Raw genomic sequence first — 17,863 nt, forward strand, 5'->3', positions numbered from 1 at the left:
ATTTGGAAAATAAAGTAAAATTTTACAAAAAGTAAAAACGTTAGAACTACATAAGGATAATAAATAATAATTTTTACAAATATAAAAATTATTATAAAAAGAGGTAAAAAAAAAACCAAGAAAAAATAAAAAAAATATTGTGCAAAAGTAGAAATTAAATACAAAATAATATATGTTCCTATTTTATATATTTTTATCAAATTATGATGCGAACACAGCTATGCAATTACCCGCAAAACAACAATGCGTTATTCCAACCGATTAAAAATATGGAATATAATGGAAAAACACAAATACCAATGATTATTGTTCTCGTGCTTGAATACGTACACAAGAGATCTTCACACCCACACAGAACAGTGTAAGTAAAGAGTGTACAATGAAGTTAAGAGTTACAATAACAGAGAGTATTTGATTAATTGTAAGAGGAGTGAAGTTAAGAGTATGGATTGTTGGGGAAACAAACAAAGGGGAAACCAAAGGAGTTAATTAGTAAGTTGGAATTTAAAAGGAGAAGTTAATGTTAAGGATTAAGAGAACGCAAAGTTTGGATTAATAAGAGTATTTAAAATAAAATAAATGCAAATAAAGATTAAGTACTCGGAAAGTACTTAGGGGGAAATAGATTTAAACTAATAAATCAAAAAAAGGGGGAGAGCTGAAAAGGAGAAATTAAATTGGAGCATACATACATAATATTCATAAGAGCTGCTGAAAAAAGTAAAAACACGCGGGAAAAATGCAAATTTGACGAAAATACCCTACACTATAGCTTATGAATACCGACCGACTTTTTGAAATGTTTAATTGATTTATTTTTTTTGGTTTTTTTTTTTTTAGCAATACTGCGGACAATTTGTTGTACTCACAATTCTACACCGTAGGTACTGGATGATGACAAACCTCCTTCGAAGCTTGGACAATTTAATGATTATGTTGTTCGGACACTTTTGATTTTGCTTTCCCTTCACTTCTGTTGCACTTTATTTACACACAATATCTTTCGGCTCTTCCTAGTTTTATTTTATTTTTCAATATTTTTCTAATTTTAAAATCTTTCTTTAAATATTGACTTTTTTGTTTATTCTTTCCTTTTTTGTTATTTTATGTTGGCATACATAAGTAGCAGAAAAACAAAAAATGTAGTAACACCACCGAAATGCACTTATGAACAAATAAAGCAAAAATACTAAACGTACCTGTTAATAAATTACTGAAGAGATAATTTGTTAATATGTATGTTTGTATGTCGTCTGTTGATGAACCAATCTCTGAGAACTTCTTGTATTTCCAATCCGGTTCGATGGGACCAAATGTTGAGGTGGAGAATGGGAATGGGAATCTGGTTGGAAATGGCTAAATTATTCTCAGTGCCAATAAACAAAATAATTAATATTATTTTGTTTTCTCAGTACAGAAAAAAGAACCCCAATAGGAAATTGAATGAAAATAAAATAAGATGAAAAAACAAAGTATTAGGATTTTGTAGGATAAAGGATTTCTTTATTGAAGTGAAAAATTGGATTTTTTCTATTACCTCTTTGTTCAGCTGCGAAAAAGACAAGAAGTAAAATTTAGTTTTGTATAAACCGGAAACAGCAGCTTAGACCTTTGGACCAATGACGTTTAATTTAAGGCGAAAAAAAGGAAAGAGATAGATAGTTATCGCAACTATCTATTTTGTAACTACTAGCATTTATATATGATAAATGCTATTAGGGAGAACCCAAACTAAGTCACGGGATATGTGACACAGTTAGTTAAGGCTTTTGGCATTAACAATGGTTATTGAAGACCAAAAAAAATAAAAATATTTTATAATGGTTATTGAAGACCAAATAAAATAAAAATCGTTTATAATGGTTACCAAAGACCAAAATAATATTGGTTATTTTTAACTGTTATTCAGGGACCATTTTTCAAAAATTCTTGATAAACAATTATTTCAGGATTTTTTCCAATATTGGTTATAACAGTTATGTCCCTGATTTTAAGAGCTTGAAATTTGTCAATAATTAAGTATTAACTTAATAAAACCAAAAGCTATAATCAACACACAGGCTAAATAAAGCTTTGAAGGTTAAGTTATCATGTCAGGAAATACATACATATAAGTTCTATTAGAAAAGCTTTAGCTAGTGCATATTTGACATATAAGGAAATATTATAACTATTATAATAATATAACAAGTGAGAAAAAGCTTATTTTGGTTAAAGTAACCACATTAATATAATGTAATGTTAATAAAAGCTTTTCTAAGCAATATTGCTATTTAGAATCTAACAAGCTCAAAGAAGGCAACTGCATTTTAAAACAGCAAAAACTTGCATTCAATTTGTGAAGAGAGCTTAACGAATTGATTTATGGCGCATGTCAATAAAAGTTAAATGCAATGCAACTTGCAAAGCTTTTGAGGCGAAAACACTTGTTGCTGAACATAAACATACACAGTTTAGCAAAAGCCTTATGACATCATTAAAATTTGTGTGTATACAGGAAAACAAAAGGCCAAGTAAAACTATGAGACAAAGTAAGCAGCGCAGTCTCAATAATTTATAATTGTAATGATTTCTACAAACTAACTTATTTTTGCATAATAATTTCACACTTTTCAGGATTATTCTAAAAACATTTACTTATTTGGCCTACCATTTTATTAAACACTTGATAAAAACTATTGGCAAGTGTATAAATGTGATGAAGCAAGCAGTGCAGCTGCTGTATTAATAACACGACTAAATTTAAGATTAAATAATTAAATTTCACTTCTTTTATAACAATTTATTAACAAGGGTTATATTTTTTTTTAGATTTTTTAAACTTTTATTATTATTTTTTAATTAATTTAGAATTTTCACTATAAACGAGCACGAGACGTGTGTAAATGTTTTGACGACCGAGTAAGAACTAATGGGGCGAATTAAATGTGAAGTTAGTGAAAGCTTTCTTTAGTGTTTTCAAGGAAAGTTAATAGTTAGGATTGCCAATATCTTTAATTTTAGAGATTAATAAATGGAAGTTAACAATTATACTAGGAAATAACTAAAAACAATTAATTTTAATTTTAATATTAAATTTTACACCGTTTTGAACTGAAATTGTGAAAATCTAAAATGATAATGCGAAAATTATAAATGAAGTTGCCAATGTCTACTTTAAATTGGAAAATTTCCAAATTAAATTAAAAATGTACAGTTCATGTTGAAAATATTTCAAATGTTATTGGGAATATCAATTTGATATTGAGAAAATTCTAATTCAAATTGAGGATTTTAACTTAAAATATCACCTATCTGGTACAGATAGAGGACACGGGAAATAGTAATCGAAAGGACTGTTCTACGACAAAGTAAATTAAACTAGGTCTCCTCTATTTAGACCACCTGACATAATCGTTAATGTTTATCAATTTCATTAAAATTTTTTTTCAATTCTGAATTACTTTTGGCTTGATTCAGAAACACGTACTTTGAAATTGTTTGAAATTTGTATGAAAATCGTTAATATATCAAAAGAAGTTTTGAGTGTTTTTCATAAAAAAAATTAACATTTTTTTCCGTTCGTGTTTCTGTTTAATTTAAATTACAATTTTATCAATTTCTTATGAAATTTTATCAATTTCATTGAAAATTGCTTGCAGTAAACATTGGAAATTTCCATTTTTTTCCGGTTTTTGTTTCTAATAACTTATATGTGATTTTGAAGGGTACATTTTTGTCATGTAAACCATGGCCATGGTGTAAACAACAAACATTTTTTTTTATTCGAAAATGTCGAATTTTGTGCCAACAAAGCGTCATATGCGGGACGTTTCGCTTTACCTCATTAATTGGAAAAATTCCACTGAAACACTCCGATTGCTCGCCAAAGCTTATGGTGAATGTGTCCTATCGGTTTCAATGCGCGAGAGATGGTTGTTCGTCTTCAAAAAAGTTTGAAGACGAAGAATTGGAGGCATTAATCAATGAAGATTGTTGTCAAACTCAATTGAAGCTTGCAAAATCATTGGGAGATACTCAAGCAGTATCTGACAGAATTGAAACAGAGAGAACTTGGAAGACCATGTTGCATGTATGAAATGCTGCTTGAACTCTATAAAAGAAAATAATTTTTGCACAGAATCATTACTTGCGATTAAAAGTGAATGCATTACGATAACCCAAAGCGTAAGAGATCGTATATGAAGACCGGCCAACAAGAAGAATCGACACCGAAGCCAAATATCCATGGTGCTAAGGTAAATCTATGTATTTGGTGGGATCAAAAGGAGGGAACCTGTATCAAATGCAACTGATGCGTTGGAAGCGAACATTGGCCGAAAAACAGAATGCTGCCAGATAAGAAACCATAATATTCCATCATGACAACGCTGGGCAAATGTTGTAATACCTGTTAAAAAGTATTTAGAATAAAGTGGTTGAGAAGTTTTGCATCACCCGCTTTATAGTCAAGATCGTGCCCCGTCTGACTACTTTGTTTCCATCAATGTAGAATTTTCTATCTCTGGGATACGCTTCACTTTGGAACAGAGTATCCAATATTGGCTTGATTCGTTCTTGGCATCAAAATATGAGCAGTTCTTTTGGCTTGGAATCCATATGTTGCCAGATGGCCAATATGTACTTTGAATAAATTTGTATTGTACAAATGTTTAAAAATAAAAGCTAAAACTTTTATAAAATTCCGCATTTTTAAGTCATGCACTCAATCTATAAAACTAAAAACTGTAAATGAAATTGAGAGCTTAATTAGCTGGACAATATTACTCTCAGAACAAAGTTTCGTAACACAGAAAAAACCATAGAGAATAGACATAGAGCGGAAACTCTCCTGTCAAAGACCTAACTCAGTTGTGATAAACCTAAGTGGTGAGAATGTATTTGTAGAAAAAACTATGTGAAAACAAAAACAACACTCGTATGTGTGATTATTTTGAGTATACCAGAAAAAGGAATACCAGAAAAATATTATTGACAATAATACTGAATTATTTATATTGAAAGGAAAGAAAAATTTCAATACCTGTGCTACCAGATTAGTATTTACTATCAAACAGTGTACAAATTTCAGTTTTCAGAAGTTTCATTTATAATCTTCCTACCTTCATATAATATAGATTTTCATTTTCTATTTTCCTAATACACACTAAATCATTACAAAAAGAGCACTTTACTAGTACTTAACTTGATTTATTGTGGCTTCATTAAACATTCCAAAAATTGTTTGCAAGTAAAAACTATTATTTTATGCCAAACCTACAATTGTACAATATTTTGCCCGTTGACCATTTAAAACAGATACTCTCTTTTTTGGTTTTCTGTTCAAAGATAATTGCTTAGAAATACAAATGCTGGCATAAATACTTAGTACGAGAATTTAATATGCTTAGAAAACGTTTACTCAAAAGCAATTAAATCATACTCGCACTAACTAAGGGGCCGGCTGTCCGGCCACTAAAACCAAGTATTTGTTAAATGTTCAAAAGAACTCGGAAACACACACAAACATTTTACTACAGTTTATATGTGGTTACCATATCAACAGCCATCAGATCAGCATCCTTATCATTTCAATGGCTATGAATTCACAGCCTCTAAACTGCTAGAGTTGATGAGGATGGAGCAATAATAGTTGTAGCAGTGGTCATGGGTCAAAGAATTGTATATTGTTTGTTTTGTTGCCACAAATATTTGTATAGTTACCTTTAATGTGGCTGGGACATTTTTCGTATTGAAAATGGCCAGCACAAGGAAAATTAATGGTTGGCAGGAACATTTTGTGTAAATTAAAGGAATTTTATTAGAATTCCTAAAATTGTTTTGAAAGGACAACAACAAACATAAACATTGATTTTTATATGTATAATAAACTATAGAAAAAGGAAAGTGTTATAAGTTTGTTAATTTGTAGGTCTTATAGAGGAAGAAATCGCAAATATCCAACTTCTTTGAGTAATTTTTAAAAAAATATGATTGTAGCTACCCAGCAAAAACTTACATTAAAAAGTATTGAGTTAAAATGTTATAATATTCACTCATCACTACTTATACATTGGCATTTTAACTTATTATTTTATCTCGGCGATGTCATTGGAGGCAACTACTTATCACGTACGCTTACAAATAGGGACTTATAATCTATTGCAAATTGTCATTGACAAATTATTTTTCATTTATTTTGTAATCATAAATTTGGTAAAAAATGTCAGTCATTACCAAACTGCTTCTAAGTAATGCATGCGGTATGAAGTAGTGCAAGTTAGTACCATGTTTTTTCTGGCTAGTTTATAGCATTTTTATTAAGAAATATTTCCATAAAGTGTATTTTTAATTCTTTTATGCCAACATTTAAATTTAATCCTACTTTATTTTACCAAATATTCAAATCAGTTTGAACTTGTTGTAACCCTTATTTTTTTGATTTCGAAATCTACATTTCCTTTTTACATGTCCTCATATTCATGTGTACATTAAAGATTTATTGTTTTTAAGACGAAATGCGTAAATTTAATGTAACCTTTCTTTTTTTGGTAAACTCACCCTTTCCATATTTTGAAATGTCTAAAAAGGACACATTTTTATTTTTGCTAATTGCGTTTATGTTCATCATATATGGTGGGGGGGAGTAAAAAGTGAAGGGGTAGATGATGGAAAGAATAGTAATTCTCAATATGTGCATTATTGGACAATTTTTGATACAATAATAAAAGAAGCTTGTAAACTATTGCTTTTAGAGCCGACAAATTCCTACTATTTTGATGAAAAAAAGGAAAATTTTTTCAAAAGTATCGGCATTATCAGCATCTTAAAAATAACAAAAAAACAGTAGACAGATTCAAACTACTTTGGAAATTAATCTGTCATTTCTAATTGCTTTATCCAACTGGCATTAGTATTCGAGTTTAAATTTTGACCCATTGTAAATTTGGACACCTCAGAAATGCAAAATGTTTAAACATTTTGTTGTTGTTCGTCCAACATCAAAATTTAATATACTGTTAAAGACCTTGGCTCTGTCTATAAATTTAATAACAGGACACTTCCCACTTTAACCTATTTTCTATAGAAATTTTGAATGTAGGCTGTGTTCTTAAATTCAAAAACTGGGATTATATTCGGTGTATGACTAAAAATGCGGGATTTACAATATCTGGTATATCTTTTGATCGCGGTTTTAGTTTTTAATAACTTATATGTCATTTTGAAGGGTATATACCTGTCATCCATTCTCACTTATTGAACAATATAGTGTAACTAACAAAGTTTTATATTGGGAAGTTTTGCTTTACTTCTTTAATATGAAAAAAAGTGCAGCTGAAGCATTCCGATTGCTCACCAAAGCATATACTGAATGTGTTTCATCAGATTTTACGTGAGAAAGATAGTTTATGAGGATAAGAAATGGTGATTTTGACACAGAAGATAAAGATCGCTCCAAGAATTGGAGACATTACTCCATGAAGATGGTTGTAAAACTCAACAAGAGCTTGTAAAGTCATTGTGAGCTACTCAAGCAGCAATTTCAAAATGTTTGCTAGCAGCTGGTTTTATCCAAAAGCTGGGAAATGGATACCATACGAATTGAAGCTGAAAGACGATTTTGCATGTCCGAAATGCTGCTTGAACGCTATAAAATAAAATCATTTTTGCACAAAATTGTTACTTGCGTTGAAAAATATATTCATTAAAATAACCCGAAGCGTAACAGATGGAATGTGAAGCCCAGTCAACCAGCCGAATCGATACCAAAGCCAAATAACCATGGCGCTAAGGTAATTCTCTGTATTTGGTGGGAGCAAAACGGTTCATCTATTATGAGCTGCTGAATTCTGACCAGACCATCGCAGAAAACCTGAACCGAACACAACTGATTCGTTTGCGGTCAGCCAAGAAACCTCAATGAGAATATGTTTAACCAAATATAATAAATAAAATTATAAACTTATACTTTAAAAGCTGAAAATTATGAAGTTTTCAATTTATTTATTTATGAATTAGTAAATTAGAATAATGTTAAATTCTGCAAATAATTGTGTTTTGGCAAAAGTGGTCTTTACACCATTTTCTTCTTTATTTTTAAACGATATATCTTTTAAGAAAACTGTTTTACGAATTCAATTCTGAAGTATTATTAGTACTTTTCAATCGTTATAGAATTTAAAGTTAAACATATTACTAGTACATTCCTTTAAAAGGGAATTTAATACAAAAAAAGAATTTCTTACAACTAATACCTTTAATATAACATAATAATATATAACGGCAACTCTATTATTTTGCCCTCAATAAGCTTTCGCCGCGTATTTTCGCCTTCATTAAATTAGTTTTATTCTAACCGGCCTAAAATACGTACACAAATTGCAAGCAGTGAATGTTTAATAATGAATACAATATTAAATTAGATAAAAATAGCAATATTATTGTTAATAAGAAATATTATAAAAAAAATTTAAATCTTTTCGCATTAAACAATAACTTAATAGCGACTGCGCTGCTTGCTAACCCAACATTTAATGTCTCAGTGCTATCGTTAAAGACTCTTTGGTTAGTGACGTCATATTGCAGTGTCATGCTATTGTTGTTGTTGTTGTTTACATGCACTTGTTCTCTTGTTTTACTCAAGGGACACAAGGCGAATCTATAGATTAGCCTTGAATAAATGTCCATAAGTGTGGTTTTGTTTGGGGAAGAAGTACTAAAGAATAAAGGCAATAACAACATGGACACAAATACAGAATAAACATAAATAATGAATTAAAAAAATGTTAACAATAAATTCATTAAAAATCTAAAAGAAAATATAGCCATTCTATAATTAAAAAAACATATTGAGTGACATACATAATTATAAATAAATGGAGATAAGAAGGAGCAATACACGGATAACATAAAACAGTTTCAATAAATTTAGATGATATTAGGCGTAGAACCGATTAAAGGTAAGTTTTTCATATACTATTTTAATTTATATGAAATACTTAAAAATATTTACTATCGTCCGCATATTGTTTTTCCCACCAAAAAATTGATTTTCATGAAGAAAATTCTAAAATATCCAAACTTGCTTAGAATTCGTAAACTAAAGGGCCTAGAGCGAAAAGAATGAAAATCTGTGATCACTCATATTTCCCACCAAAATTAGATTTTTATAAAGGAAATTCCAAAATATCTAAAATTGCTTATAATCGTAAACTAAAGGGCCTAGAGCGAAAATAATGAAAATCTGTGATCACTCATATTTCCCACCAAAAATTGATTTTTATAAAGGAAATTCCAAAATATCTAAAATTGCTTATAATTCGTAAACTAAAGGGACTAGAGCGAAAATAATGAAAATCTGTGATCACTCATATTTCCCACCAAAATTAGATTTTTATAAAGGAAATTCCAAAATATCTAAAATTGCTTATAATTCGTAAACTAAAGGGCCTAGAGCGAAAATAATGGAAATCTGTGATCACTCATATTTCACACCAAAAATTGATTTTTAAGAAAATTCTAAAATATCTAAAATTGCTTATAATTCGTAAACTAAAGGGACTAGAGCGAAAATAATGAAAATCTGTGATCACTCATATTTCCCACCAAAATTAGATTTTTATAAAGGAAATTCCAAAATATCTAAAATTGCTTATAATTCGTAAACTAAAGGGCCTAGAGCGAAAATAATGGAAATCTGTGATCACTCATATTTCACACCAAAAATTGATTTTTAAGAAAATTCCAAAATATCTAAAATTGCTTATAATCGTAAACTAAAGGGCCTAGAGCGAAAATAATGAAAATCTGTGATCACTCATATTTCCCACCAAAAATTGATTTTTATAAAGGAAATTCTAAAATATCTAAAATTGCTTATAATTCGTAAACTAAAGGGCCTAGAGCGAAAATAATGAAAATCTGTGATCACTCTTATTACCCACCAAAATTTGATTTGTATAAAGGAAATTCCAAAATATCTAAAATTGCTTATAATTCGTAAACTAAAGGGCCTAGAGCGAAAATAAAGAAAATCTGTGATCACTCATATTTCCCACCAAAATTTGATTTTTATAAAGGAAATTCCAAAATATCTAAAATTGCTTATAATTCGTAAACTAAAGGGCCTAGAGCGAAAATAATGAAAATCTGTGATCACTCATATTTCCCACCAAAAATTGATTTTTATAACGAAGATTCTAAAATATCTAAAATTGCTTATAATTCGTAAACTAAAGGGCCTAGAGCGAAAATAAAGAAAATCTGTGATCACTCTTATTACCCACCAAAATTTGATTTTTATAAAGGAAATTCCAAAATATCTAAAATTGCTTATAATTCGTAAACTAAAGGGCCTAGAGCGAAAATAATGAAAATCTGTGATCACTCATATTTCCCACCAAAAATTGATTTTTATAAAGGAAATTCTAAAATATCTAAAATTGCTTATAATTCGTAAACTAAAAGGCCTAGAGCGAAAATAATGAAAATCTGTGATCACTCATATTTCCCACCAAAATGTAATTTTTATAAAGGAAATGCCAAAATATCTAAAATTGCTTATAATTCGTAAACTAAAAGGCCTAAAGCGAAAATAATGAAAATCTGTGATCACTCATATTTCCCACCAAAAATTGATTTTTATAAAGGAAATTCTAAAATATCTAAAATTGCTTATAATTCGTAAACAAAAGGGCCTAGAGCGAAAATAATGAAAATCTGTGATCACTCATATTTCCCACCAAAATTTGATTTTTATAAAGGAAATTCCAAAATATCTAAAATTGCTTATAATTCGTAAACTAAAGGGCCTAGAGCGAAAATAATGAAAATCTGTGATCACTCATATTTCCCACCAAAATTTGATTTTTATAAAGGAAATTCCAAAATATCTAAAATTGCTTATAATTCGTAAACTAAAAGGCCTAGAGCGAAAATAATGAAAATCTGTGATCACTCATATTTCCCACCAAAATTTGATTTTTATAAAGAAAATTCCAAAATATCTAAAATTGCTTATAATTCGTAAACTAAAGGGCCTAGAGCGAAAATAAAGAAAATCTGTGATCACTCATATTTCCCACCAAAATTTGATTTTTATAAAGGAAATTCCAAAATATCTAAAATTGCTTATAATTCGTAAACTAAAGGGCCTAGAGCGAAAATAATGAAAATCTGTGATCACTCATATTTCCCACCAAAATTTGATTTTTATAAAGGAAATTCCAAAATATCTAAAATTGCTTATAATTCGTAAACAAAAGGGCCTAGAGCGAAAATAATGAAAATCTGTGATCACTCATATTTCCCACCAAAATTTGATTTTTATAAAGGAAATTCCAAAATATCTAAAATTGCTTATAATTCGTAAACTAAAAGGCCTAGAGCGAAAATAATGAAAATCTGTGATCACTCATATTTCCCACCAAAAATTGATTTTTATAAAGGAAATTCTAAAATATCTAAAATTGCTTATAATTCGTAAACAAAAGGGCCTAGAGCGAAAATAATGAAAATCTGTGATCACTCATATTTCCCACCAAAATTTGATTTTTATAAAGGAAATTCCAAAATATCTAAAATTGCTTATAATTCGTAAACTAAAGGGCCTAGAGCGAAAATAATGGAAATCTGTGATCACTCATATTTCCCACCAAAATTTGATTTTCATGAAGAAAATTCCAAAATATCTAAACTTGCTTATAATTCGTAAACTAAAAGGCCTAGAGCGAAAATAATGAAAATCTGTGATCACTCATATTTCCCACCAAAAATTGATTTTTATAACGAAGATTCTAAAATATCTAAAATTGCTTATAATTCGTAAACTAAAGGGCCTAGAGCGAAAATAAAGAAAATCTGTGATCACTCATATTTCCCACCAAAATTTGATTTTTATAAAGGAAATTCCAAAATATCTAAAATTGCTTATAATTCGTAAACTAAAGGGCCTAGAGCGAAAATAATGAAGATCTGTGATCACTCATATTTCCCACCAAAAAGTAATTTTTATAAAGGAAATTCCAAAATATCTAAAATTGCTTATAATTCGTAAACAAAAGGGCCTAGAGCGAAAATAAAGAAAATCTGTGATCACTCATATTTCCCACCAAAATTTGATTTTTATAAAGAAAATTCCAAAATATCTAAAATTGCTTATAATTCGTAAACTAAAGGGCCTAGAGCGAAAATAATGAAAATCTGTGATCACTCATATTTCCCACCAAAATTTGATTTTTATAAAGGAAATTCCAAAATATCTAAAATTGCTTATAATTCGTAAACTAAAGGGCCTAGAGCGAAAATAATGAAAATCTGTGATCACTCATATTTCCCACCAAAATTTAATTTTTATAAAGGAAATTCCAAAATATCTAAAATTGCTTATAATTCGTAAACTAAAGGGCCTAGAGCGAAAATAAAGAAAATCTGTGATCACTCATATTTCCCACCAAAAAGTAATTTTTATAAAGGAAATTCCAAAATATCTAAAATTGCTTATAATTCGTAAACTAAAGGGCCTAGAGCGAAAATAAAGAAAATCTGTGATCACTCATATTTCCCACCAAAATTTGATTTTTATAAAGAAAATTCCAAAATATCTAAAATTGCTTATAATTCGTAAACTAAAGGGCCTAGAGCGAAAATAAAGAAAATCTGTGATCACTCATATTTCCCACCAAAATTTGATTTTTATAAAGAAAATTCCAAAATATCTAAAATTGCTTATAATTCGTAAACTAAAGGGCCTAGAGCGAAAATAATGAAAATCTGTGATCACTCATATTTCCCACCAAAATTTAATTTTTATAAAGGAAATTCCAAAATATCTAAAATTGCTTATAATTCGTAAACAAAAGGGCCTAGAGCGAAAATCTGTGATCACTCATATTTCCCACCAAAATTTGATTTTTATAAAGGAAATTCCAAAATATCTAAAATTGCTTATAATTCGTAAACTAAAGGGCCTAGAGCGAAAATAATGAAAATCTGTGATCACTCATATTTCCCACCAAAATTTAATTTTTATAAAGGAAATTCCAAAATATCTAAAATTGCTTATAATTCGTAAACTAAAGGGCCTAGAGCGAAAATAAAGAAAATCTGTGATCACTCATATTTCCCACCAAAAAGTAATTTTTATAAAGGAAATTCCAAAATATCTAAAATTGCTTATAATTCGTAAACTAAAGGGCCTAGAGCGAAAATAAAGAAAATCTGTGATCACTCATATTTCCCACCAAAATTTGATTTTTATAAAGGAAATTCCAAAATATCTAAAATTGCTTATAATTCGTAAACTAAAGGGCCTAGAGCGAAAATAATGAAGATCTGTGATCACTCATATTTCCCACCAAAAAGTAATTTTTATAAAGGAAATTCCAAAATATCTAAAATTGCTTATAATTCGTAAACAAAAGGGCCTAGAGCGAAAATAAAGAAAATCTGTGATCACTCATATTTCCCACCAAAATTTGATTTTTATAAAGAAAATTCCAAAATATCTAAAATTGCTTATAATTCGTAAACTAAAGGGCCTAGAGCGAAAATAATGAAAATCTGTGATCACTCATATTTCCCACCAAAATTTGATTTTTATAAAGAAAATTCCAAAATATCTAAAATTGCTTATAATTCGTAAACTAAAGGGCCTAGAGCGAAAATAAAGAAAATCTGTGATCACTCATATTTCCCACCAAAAAGTAATTTTTATAAAGGAAATTCCAAAATATCTAAAATTGCTTATAATTCGTAAACTAAAGGGCCTAGAGCGAAAATAAAGAAAATCTGTGATCACTCATATTTCCCACCAAAATTTGATTTTTATAAAGAAAATTCCAAAATATCTAAAATTGCTTATAATTCGTAAACTAAAGGGCCTAGAGCGAAAATAAAGAAAATCTGTGATCACTCATATTTCCCACCAAAATTTGATTTTTATAAAGGAAATTCCAAAATATCTAAAATTGCTTATAATTCGTAAACTAAAGGGCCTAGAGCGAAAATAATGAAGATCTGTGATCACTCATATTTCCCACCAAAAAGTAATTTTTATAAAGGAAATTCCAAAATATCTAAAATTGCTTATAATTCGTAAACAAAAGGGCCTAGAGCGAAAATAAAGAAAATCTGTGATCACTCATATTTCCCACCAAAATTTGATTTTTATAAAGAAAATTCCAAAATATCTAAAATTGCTTATAATTCGTAAACTAAAGGGCCTAGAGCGAAAATAATGAAAATCTGTGATCACTCATATTTCCCACCAAAATTTGATTTTTATAAAGGAAATTCCAAAATATCTAAAATTGCTTATAATTCGTAAACTAAAGGGCCTAGAGCGAAAATAATGAAAATCTGTGATCACTCATATTTCCCACCAAAATTTAATTTTTATAAAGGAAATTCCAAAATATCTAAAATTGCTTATAATTCGTAAACTAAAGGGCCTAGAGCGAAAATAAAGAAAATCTGTGATCACTCATATTTCCCACCAAAAAGTAATTTTTATAAAGGAAATTCCAAAATATCTAAAATTGCTTATAATTCGTAAACTAAAGGGCCTAGAGCGAAAATAAAGAAAATCTGTGATCACTCATATTTCCCACCAAAATTTGATTTTTATAAAGAAAATTCCAAAATATCTAAAATTGCTTATAATTCGTAAACTAAAGGGCCTAGAGCGAAAATAAAGAAAATCTGTGATCACTCATATTTCCCACCAAAATTTGATTTTTATAAAGAAAATTCCAAAATATCTAAAATTGCTTATAATTCGTAAACTAAAGGGCCTAGAGCGAAAATAATGAAAATCTGTGATCACTCATATTTCCCACCAAAATTTAATTTTTATAAAGGAAATTCCAAAATATCTAAAATTGCTTATAATTCGTAAACAAAAGGGCCTAGAGCGAAAATCTGTGATCACTCATATTTCCCAACAAAATTTGATTTTTATAAAGGAAATTCCAAAATATCTAAAATTGCTTATAATTCGTAAACTAAAGGGCCTAGAGCGAAAATAATGAAAATCTGTGATCACTCATATTTCCCACCAAAATTTAATTTTTATAAAGGAAATTCCAAAATATCTAAAATTGCTTATAATTCGTAAACTAAAGGGCCTAGAGCGAAAATAAAGAAAATCTGTGATCACTCATATTTCCCACCAAAAAGTAATTTTTATAAAGGAAATTCCAAAATATCTAAAATTGCTTATAATTCGTAAACTAAAGGGCCTAGAGCGAAAATAAAGAAAATCTGTGATCACTCATATTTCCCACCAAAATTTGATTTTTATAAAGGAAATTCCAAAATATCTAAAATTGCTTATAATTCGTAAACTAAAGGGCCTAGAGCGAAAATAATGAAGATCTGTGATCACTCATATTTCCCACCAAAAAGTAATTTTTATAAAGGAAATTCCAAAATATCTAAAATTGCTTATAATTCGTAAACAAAAGGGCCTAGAGCGAAAATAAAGAAAATCTGTGATCACTCATATTTCCCACCAAAATTTGATTTTTATAAAGAAAATTCCAAAATATCTAAAATTGCTTATAATTCGTAAACTAAAGGGCCTAGAGCGAAAATAATGAAAATCTGTGATCACTCATATTTCCCACCAAAATTTGATTTTTATAAAGAAAATTCCAAAATATCTAAAATTGCTTATAATTCGTAAACTAAAGGGCCTAGAGCGAAAATAAAGAAAATCTGTGATCACTCATATTTCCCACCAAAAAGTAATTTTTATAAAGGAAATTCCAAAATATCTAAAATTGCTTATAATTCGTAAACTAAAGGGCCTAGAGCGAAAATAAAGAAAATCTGTGATCACTCATATTTCCCACCAAAATTTGATTTTTATAAAGAAAATTCCAAAATATCTAAAATTGCTTATAATTCGTAAACTAAAGGGCCTAGAGCGAAAATAAAGAAAATCTGTGATCACTCATATTTCCCACCAAAATTTGATTTTTATAAAGAAAATTCCAAAATATCTAAAATTGCTTATAATTCGTAAACTAAAGGGCCTAGAGCGAAAATAAAGAAAATCTGTGATCACTCATATTTCCCACCAAAATTTGATTTTTATAAAGAAAATTCCAAAATATCTAAAATTGCTTATAATTCGTAAACTAAAGGGCCTAGAGCGAAAATAAAGAAAATCTGTGATCACTCATATTTCCCACCAAAATTTGATTTTTATAAAGAAAATTCCAAAATATCTAAAATTGCTTATAATTCGTAAACTAAAGGGCCTAGAGCGAAAATAAAGAAAATCTGTGATCACTCATATTTCCCACCAAAATTTGATTTTTATAAAGAAAATTCCAAAATATCTAAAATTGCTTATAATTCGTAAACTAAAGGGCCGAGAGCGAAAATAAAGAAAATCTGTGATCACTCATATTTCCCACCAAAATTTGATTTTTATAAAGGAAATTCCAAAATATCTAAAATTGCTTATAATTCGTAAACAAAAGGGCCTAGAGCGAAAATCTGTGATCACTCATATTTCCCACCAAAATTTGATTTTTATAAAGGAAATTCCAAAATATCTAAAATTGCTTATAATTCGTAAACTAAAGGGCCTAGAGCGAAAATAATGAAAATCTGTGATCACTCATATTTCCCACCAAAATTTAATTTTTATAAAGGAAATTCCAAAATATCTAAAATTGCTTATAATTCGTAAACTAAAGGGCCTAGAGCGAAAATAAAGAAAATCTGTGATCACTCATATTTCCCACCAAAATTTGATTTTTATAAAGAAAATTCCAAAATATCTAAAATTGCTTATAATTCGTAAACTAAAGGGCCGAGAGCGAAAATAAAGAAAATCTGTGATCACTCATATTTCCCACCAAAATTTGATTTTTATAGAGGAAATTCCAAAATATCTAAAATTGCTTATAATTCGTAAACTGAAGGGCCTAGAGCGAAAATAAAGAAAATCTGTGATCACTCATATTTCCCACGAAAATTTGATTTTTATAAAGGAAATTCCAAAATATTTAAAATTGCTTATAATTCGTAAACTAAAAGGCCTAGAGCGAAAATAATGAAAATCTGTGATCACTCATATTTCCCACCAAAATTTAATTTGTATAAAGGAAATTCCAAAATATCTAAAATTGCTTATAATTCGTAAACTAAAGGGCCGAGAGCGAAAATAAAGAAAATCTGTGATCACTCATATCTTCCACCAAAATTTGATTTTTATAAAGGAAATTCCAAAATATCTAAAATTGCTTATAATTCGTAAACTAAAGGGCCTAGAGCGAAAATAAAGAAAATCTGTGATCACTCATATTTCCCACCAAAATTTGATTTTTATAAAGGAAATTCCAAAATATCTAAAATTGCTTATAATTCGTAAACAAAAGGGCCTAGAGCGAAAATAATGAAAATCTGTGATCACTCATATTTCCCACCAAAATTTGATTTTTATAAAGGAAATTCCAAAATATCTAAAATTGCTTATAATTCGTAAACAAAAGGGCCTAGAGCGAAAATAATGAAAATCTGTGATCACTCATATTTCCCACCAAAATTTGATTTTTATAAAGGAAATTCCATAATATCTAAAATTGCTTATAATTCGTAAACAAAAGGGCCTAGAGCGAAAATAATGAAAATCTGTGATCACTCATATTTCCCACCAAAATTTGATTTTTATAAAGGAAATTCCAAAATATCTAAAATTGCTTATAATTCGTAAACAAAAGGGCCTAGAGCGAAAATCTGTGATCACTCATATTTCCCACCAAAATTTGATTTTTATAAAGGAAATTCTAAAATATCTAAAATTGCTTATAATTCGTAAACTAAAGGGCCTAGAGCGAAAATAATGAAAATCTGTGATCACTCATATATC

The sequence above is a fragment of the Calliphora vicina genome, chromosome 4 (genome assembly GCF_958450345.1).
Source record: "Calliphora vicina chromosome 4, idCalVici1.1, whole genome shotgun sequence".
In the NCBI taxonomy this organism is placed as follows: Eukaryota; Metazoa; Arthropoda; class Insecta; order Diptera; family Calliphoridae; genus Calliphora; species Calliphora vicina.